Source organism: Quercus lobata, chromosome 3, assembly GCF_001633185.2.
Source record: "Quercus lobata isolate SW786 chromosome 3, ValleyOak3.0 Primary Assembly, whole genome shotgun sequence".
NCBI classification, from domain to species: domain Eukaryota; kingdom Viridiplantae; phylum Streptophyta; class Magnoliopsida; order Fagales; family Fagaceae; genus Quercus; species Quercus lobata.
The window spans coordinates 70,437,147-70,443,512 of record NC_044906.1 but is presented as its reverse complement, the minus strand read 5'-3'; the positions used below and the strand labels follow the sequence as shown (position 1 = coordinate 70,443,512).

The 6,366-nt window shown below is 32.4% G+C and overlaps 1 long non-coding RNA gene across 1 annotated transcript; it reads left to right on the top strand.

The window, feature by feature from the left end:
- Positions 1–2,157: 2,157 nt before the first annotated feature.
- LOC115979523 lies at positions 2,158–3,146 on the top strand. The gene is made up of 2 exons (XR_004089074.1): positions 2,158–2,367; positions 2,815–3,146. It is a non-coding gene; the product is annotated as an uncharacterized LOC115979523 (long non-coding RNA).
- Positions 3,147–6,366: the final 3,220 nt, after the last annotated feature.

Below are 6,366 nucleotides of genomic sequence, written 5' to 3'. Positions count from 1 at the left end.
CTTTTATTTTTCCTTTTTATTTTTCTCTTTTTTCTCATCCACTCATTCACTTCTTCCTCATCTTCTTATTTTCCTTTTCTTTCACTTTCCTCCACATAAAGCCACACGCAATCTCATTTTCTTATATATATATATATATATATATATATATTACTTTTCTTTTCCTGGTCATCTTCTTTGACAATTCATGAAGAACATTTAATGCAAGCTCTTGCATTTCTTCACGCATGAAACTTCTTTAATATCATGCATCTTCGTGACATGGGCATGCAAAGCCATTTAATGGTTTGTTGGCTAATGTCAAGCCACTAAGTTTGACTATTCAAGCCATTTCAACCAAAACAAAAAGTAGAAAAAAAAAAAAAAAAAAAAAAAAAAAACAAGGTACTTGACTGCACTAAGCTCGAGTTCTATAAAGAGTTACTTGATTTCACTAATATTGAATACCACATTATTTTTTTTTAATTACACAAATTCCAGGTCAGTAGTACCACGCTGGCGACTCACTAGGAACTCGAGTTCATTGAACTTGAGTACTATTTAGAACTCGATTTTGTGGAACTCGAGTACTAAAAAAGTGGTAGATTGCTAAATATTTTCGAAACAGTGCTAGTTTGCCACAAATTTTGCCAAAACGTGGTATTTGGCTATTTTCACCACTAAAAAACAGATCAGATACACAAATAAAATCCCCAACATTGTCATCTTCGTTCCAAAATCAACAATCCCTAACGAGAGAGAGAGAGAGAGAATATCTGTTCGAAGCAAGCCTCAAATATCTTTCACCGTCCCACCAAAACCATAAAAAGAGAAGATATTTCCTTTGTGTATTCAGTTGGTGGCATAGGGAGAGGAAATTAATTTGCAGACTTGTGTGGTTGCCTCCAGTTGGTATTTAGCAGCACTTACCAAAATTTCATTGGTATTTGAATAATGTGATTTGTATTTTGGCTTGTATTTTCGCCTTTTATGCACATATACTTATTAATTATTATCCAAGTAATGGTGCCTCTTCAAAGAGTTCTTTCTCCCCATCTTGCAATATTATTACAATTCTAAATATGGCAGTGCTTGACTGACAAACTTTCTATAAGCAAATACGGCAATAAGGGTATAATATTATCCCAATATATATATTCTTGCAACTCTACTTTAGATACTTTGGGTCGATGCATTTTGGTGGTATATTTTGTGAGTTTCTCATTACATGTACTCTTTCTCCCTCTCATAATCTTGGTTTGAGTTAATTGTTAGATATTTTGAAAGTGAGAATTTGACAATTTTATTTACTTGAATTTAAGTAAAATATTATATGTTTAATTTTTAAAAATAAAAAATGAGAGAAAATATTAATAATTTAATGATATGGAGAATGTGGCTGAATTTAAATGTTAAATAAAATAAGATGAAAAGAAAAGAAAAAGTAAAAATAAAAAATATAATAATAAACACCAAATTATCCAATTCATGTTATGTAATAGAATAATATTATTTTCTTATATACTATTTTCAATTCTTTATAATTGAAAATGATAACATTTAACAATCAAAGGGAACAATTGTAATATTTGAATGTGCCTATCAATTACTTGAGTGATATCAATTGTAAATTTGTGATGAGATTTGATTAACATGACAATCTCTTTAAGAGAATGAGAAATTTAAATAATGAATTTGAAACTTAAAAATATTTAGTTGTAGAATAAAAAAGGGAAAACATAACACACTATAAAAAAAAGTTTGAAAAATATAGATCACTTGAAAAAAGAATAATTTCTCTTCTCAAAAAAGAAAAGAAAAGAATGATATCAATTAAACACACAATTTTTTCCAAAAAAAAAAACTTAAAATAATAGAATGATATATTTGTAGAAATAGAAAGATGAAAAATATTTTTAGAAATGATTCAATTTTTAAGAAGAACAAATTATTTTCAATAAATTTAAAAAAATTAATTTTAATTTTATCACATTATAAAGTAATTATATATTCTCACATATAGTTTGAGTCTGCTATTAGTTTAAAGTAAAAGGTGGATAACCATTGACTCATAGAAAAGGCGCATCATACGGATAAACTGGACAATATAGTAATGTAAAACACTTAGGAGTAGTCCTCATCTACACCTATAAATGTGCTCTGACCCCAAAACTCCCCATTGTAAATTGTAATCTTTTCTCTAGATTTTGTTTTGTCAAGAAAAACTAATCTTTTCCCTAGCTCTGAAGTTTAGTATGGCAAAAATGGCTGCAACTAGCACCACAAAGTATATGGTTTTGGCTGTTCTTGTTGCGATCATTCTCCTCATCATGTTCACTGAGGTGGCTACTGCTGCGGTTGATAATGCAGAGCCAGAAGTCAAACTTGGTTTGTATAAATTGGCCATCATTGAGCATCTTTTATTCATGGCACCTCCTCCCTCATTATTTTCCTTATCAAAAAAAAAAAAAAAAAAAAACACTAATCACTTTGCCAACCCGTTTTTAAAAAATAGTAGTAGTAAGGATATTACAAGTTTTAATCATATCAATACATTCATTGACAATTAGTTTTATATGATAAAATTTATAATAGTTGTAGCATGATCCTATAATTCGATGGAGTTATAGGATCATGCAATTTAGCATGAATACCTCAACCATTTTTTTCCGTTCAAGCAAAATTAAAAGTTACAATAAGAATTTAAAGCCTGCACTCAGAGTGTGGCTGCCCTTTTTATCCTCTCTTTATTTCTTTCTTTACTTTTAAATGAAGGTAACTTTATAAAAAGAAACAGAGAGGGAGCATTTGATAACATAATATTTGTATATGCAGGACGAAGGCTACTTCAAGCGGAGTACAACACCAATGGGCGAAGTGGATACAATGGCCCCATTACACCTGGAGGATCCAACAGCTACAACACCACTGGGCGAGGAGGATATAATTGATTACCTAATCATTAATAATTAGCAGTAATACATGTAACAGTGTCCCAAATAAGTTGTTACCTTGTACCATATATTAAGCTTGATTCCAGAACCATAATATACTTTGGTTCTGGATAAGTTGTTGCTAAAACTACAATAATGGCGGTGATGTCATATATATGTTACTTTGAGATGGTGATATTAATGATAAGGATGTGTGAAGTCGTACAAGTATGTAAAGTAGTGGTTTGATTAAAAATAGGGATCAAGATCCTCTAGGAGTTCTTTAAATTTTCATAATTTCTTTTTACAATAAAATGTTGAGATTATGCCACATCCGTAATCCACTAACTTAAAAAGAAATTAATGCTTCTAAACCAGCAAAAAATTGCAAAATTAACGAAACAAACCCACGCGCTAAACCAAGATAATTAGTGAGGAAAAAAAATTGCTCTAATAGACTAGTAATGAAACAAAAATGGTAACGTAAACTCCCAGAGTACTAACGAAACAAATATTGCAACAGAAGCTGGTTGAAAATTTCAAAACTCTCTATGCCATCAGGCCATGTCAACGGAGCCTTGTTTTCATGCTCCCCCATTTTATGATTGCAAGACAAAGAAAGGAATTGATAATGGTGCACTTGTTCCCCATGTGAGACATTGTGAAGATCTGAGCTGGGGCTTAAAATTGGCTGATAATCATGATGAATTATAGGATTTTACAGTTCATTATTTGTGCCAATAGGCTTCTAACCCCTCCCATGTCTCCCGTATCACGGATTTAACCTGCCTTTCCTTCTCCTTCCCTTCCCGAAATTAAAAAAAAAAATATATATATATATATATATATATATATATTTATATATTTGTATTTACTTAACCAATTTTGAACACAGATTTATTTATAACATAGAATTCTTTTGCCATCAAGAGCATTCTAGCTCAACTAGCTGGCGCATCTTGGTGTTTTAAACGGAGACATCCAGATTCAAATCTCCTGCTCCAATCATCAAATTATTAACCAAAAAGAAAAAAAAAAACTTTTGCCCTTAGAGATTTTGAAAACAACCTGTATCTATGCTTTTATTTATTTACTTTTGTTTTATAGGTGGCCAATTCTAACGGTAGAGGATCAATAGTCGATTAAAAAAAAAAAAAAAAAATTGAAACTAAGGCTTGGTCGTTGCTGTGTGTTGGGGGAGGGGGGATGTTAAAAAAATAGTTTTTTACCAATTGTAATTGACATATAATGCCTCCACAAAAGATTCTAGTATACTAATATTGGAAGCAAACAACCATGAGAGCCTCTTACGGTTAATTAACGTATTACACTTCTAAGTACCTGATGTGTAGCCAACTCACGAACCCTCAAAAAACGATCTGATCTAACTCAACTTGCTGGTTTGTGAATTTTTTTATTTTTTATTTTATAGTGGGTGGGGTTGGGTTTAGGTCATAAGATTTACAAATTAATTTATCTAATCCGACCCAACCCACCTATATTTAATATATATTTAAATTTCAAAAAATATATTATACAATTTTGTTATTTACTTTTTTGTCCTTTTTCCTAAATAAAACTCAATCCTTAAGTTCTCTTCATTTCAATCTCCTTCTTATCTCATGTTTCTCTCTCTCTCTCTCTACCGCCACTCCCACTCCTATTCTAAGTTCTAAAAAAAATCAAAACCCTAAGTTCTCCTCATATAATATGTGTTAGTTTGGTGTTATGCTCGTGATTATTTAATTATAATTTTTCTATTATTTGTGGTGGTGTTGTTACAGTGCTCAATTTAATAATAATAATAATAATAATAATAATAATAATAATTAAAAAAAAAAAAAAAACAGTCCAACCCATGGGTCCAACCTAATCCAACTTGGTTTACATGGGTTGGGTTGGACCCCTATGATGAGTTGGTTTGGGTTGGATTTTTTTTTTTTACCAACCACAGTGAGTTAGGTTGAGAAAACCCCTCAACCTGACCTATGCAGACCCCTACTTCTTGCTTTATATCAAGTCATTCTGTGTACCTATATTATTTCCTAGCTGTCCCATCCAAAATAGAACAATATCTTGTCTTGCAATGAGTACTCCACCCTTGAAAACTTAATGCATCACACTCAACTAATGTTTGCTTCATTACATTGTCAACTTCCAATTTTCATCATCCACCAAAGGAAAAAAGTTGTTGTTAGGAGACAAAGGAAAAAACTTGCTGTTGGGGGCAAAAATTAGTGCTCTTGAATGAAATATGTGGTAGCCAAATCGAGACTCAACCTTGGGCTTGGAAATGCCACCCAAAGTCTTTTGGTATAATGATAGGCCTATCCAAGCGAGGAATGAAGGTTGCACCTTAGCAAGAACAACATTAAAGCCCAAGGAAACATTAATTGATACAAAAGTAGATCTATTAGAACAATGCAAACAAATAAATTTCTCCAACGGTAGGGTAAACTTAAACTGATGACCCACAGTCAATTATTGAACAAATTCAAGTAAGTGTTCACATCAAAAAATCCTTATGTGTCTCGATCAAAATGATCCAGGGTACTTTCTGCTACTACAACATCAATGTGAGGAAAAAACTCCATTATTACAAAAACATTATTTTTTTAAATGGAAAAGCAAAAATTAAAGACCAAAGGTTCCATGGTAAGAAAAATAGGTTATTTGGCATGATATATGGGGAGAGAGAGATTCCATCTCAGTGCAGTAAATGTTCAACCAAGATTCTTATGAAGTATATATACATAAGGGATATATATGGGATATTAAAGGCTACTTTCAGGTGAATGGGTGAGCAAGTTTGTGGTGAAATGGAGGAAAACAATGAGAAGACTCAACTATATTAAGTCTTTTGTAGGGGGGAAGGTCACTTATAACTGATTAGGGAACATTTATGGAGCTAGGATTTGTTGAAAAGGGAAAGGAATGTTTGAGGGAAGGTGAGCATGGCTTTTATGGATTGAGAGAGCTTATTCATGAGCTGGGGAACTGATTTACAGTTTGTGGCTTCTCTTTTATGAAATAAGGATCAAAATAACAAGAATGACATAATTTTTTAGGAGGGTTGGTGTGTATTGGTAGAGCTAATGGGATTTGATGTAGGGACATCTAATAAGGAAGGCACATTCTACGATAGCAATCTTCGAGATTTGGCACTTAGGGTATGTTTAGTTGGGTGGATTTTAGGGAGGATGGAAAGAAACAAAGGAGAGAACATTTTTTGTAACTGTTTGGTTGGAGGGAGGGGAGGGAAAAAAAATTAGTGGGGCTCAAGTGTTTTCTCCCTAGGCCCACCAAGAATATTTTCTCCCCAAAATGGGGAGAAAACTGGGTGGGGTTGCATTTTTGCTTGTTTGACAAAAATGCCTATGTGCTTCATCCAGTTGGCTCACCCTTTTTTTTTCCTAGGGCGGATAGTTGTTTTGTTTTTTGGTTTAACTGGACA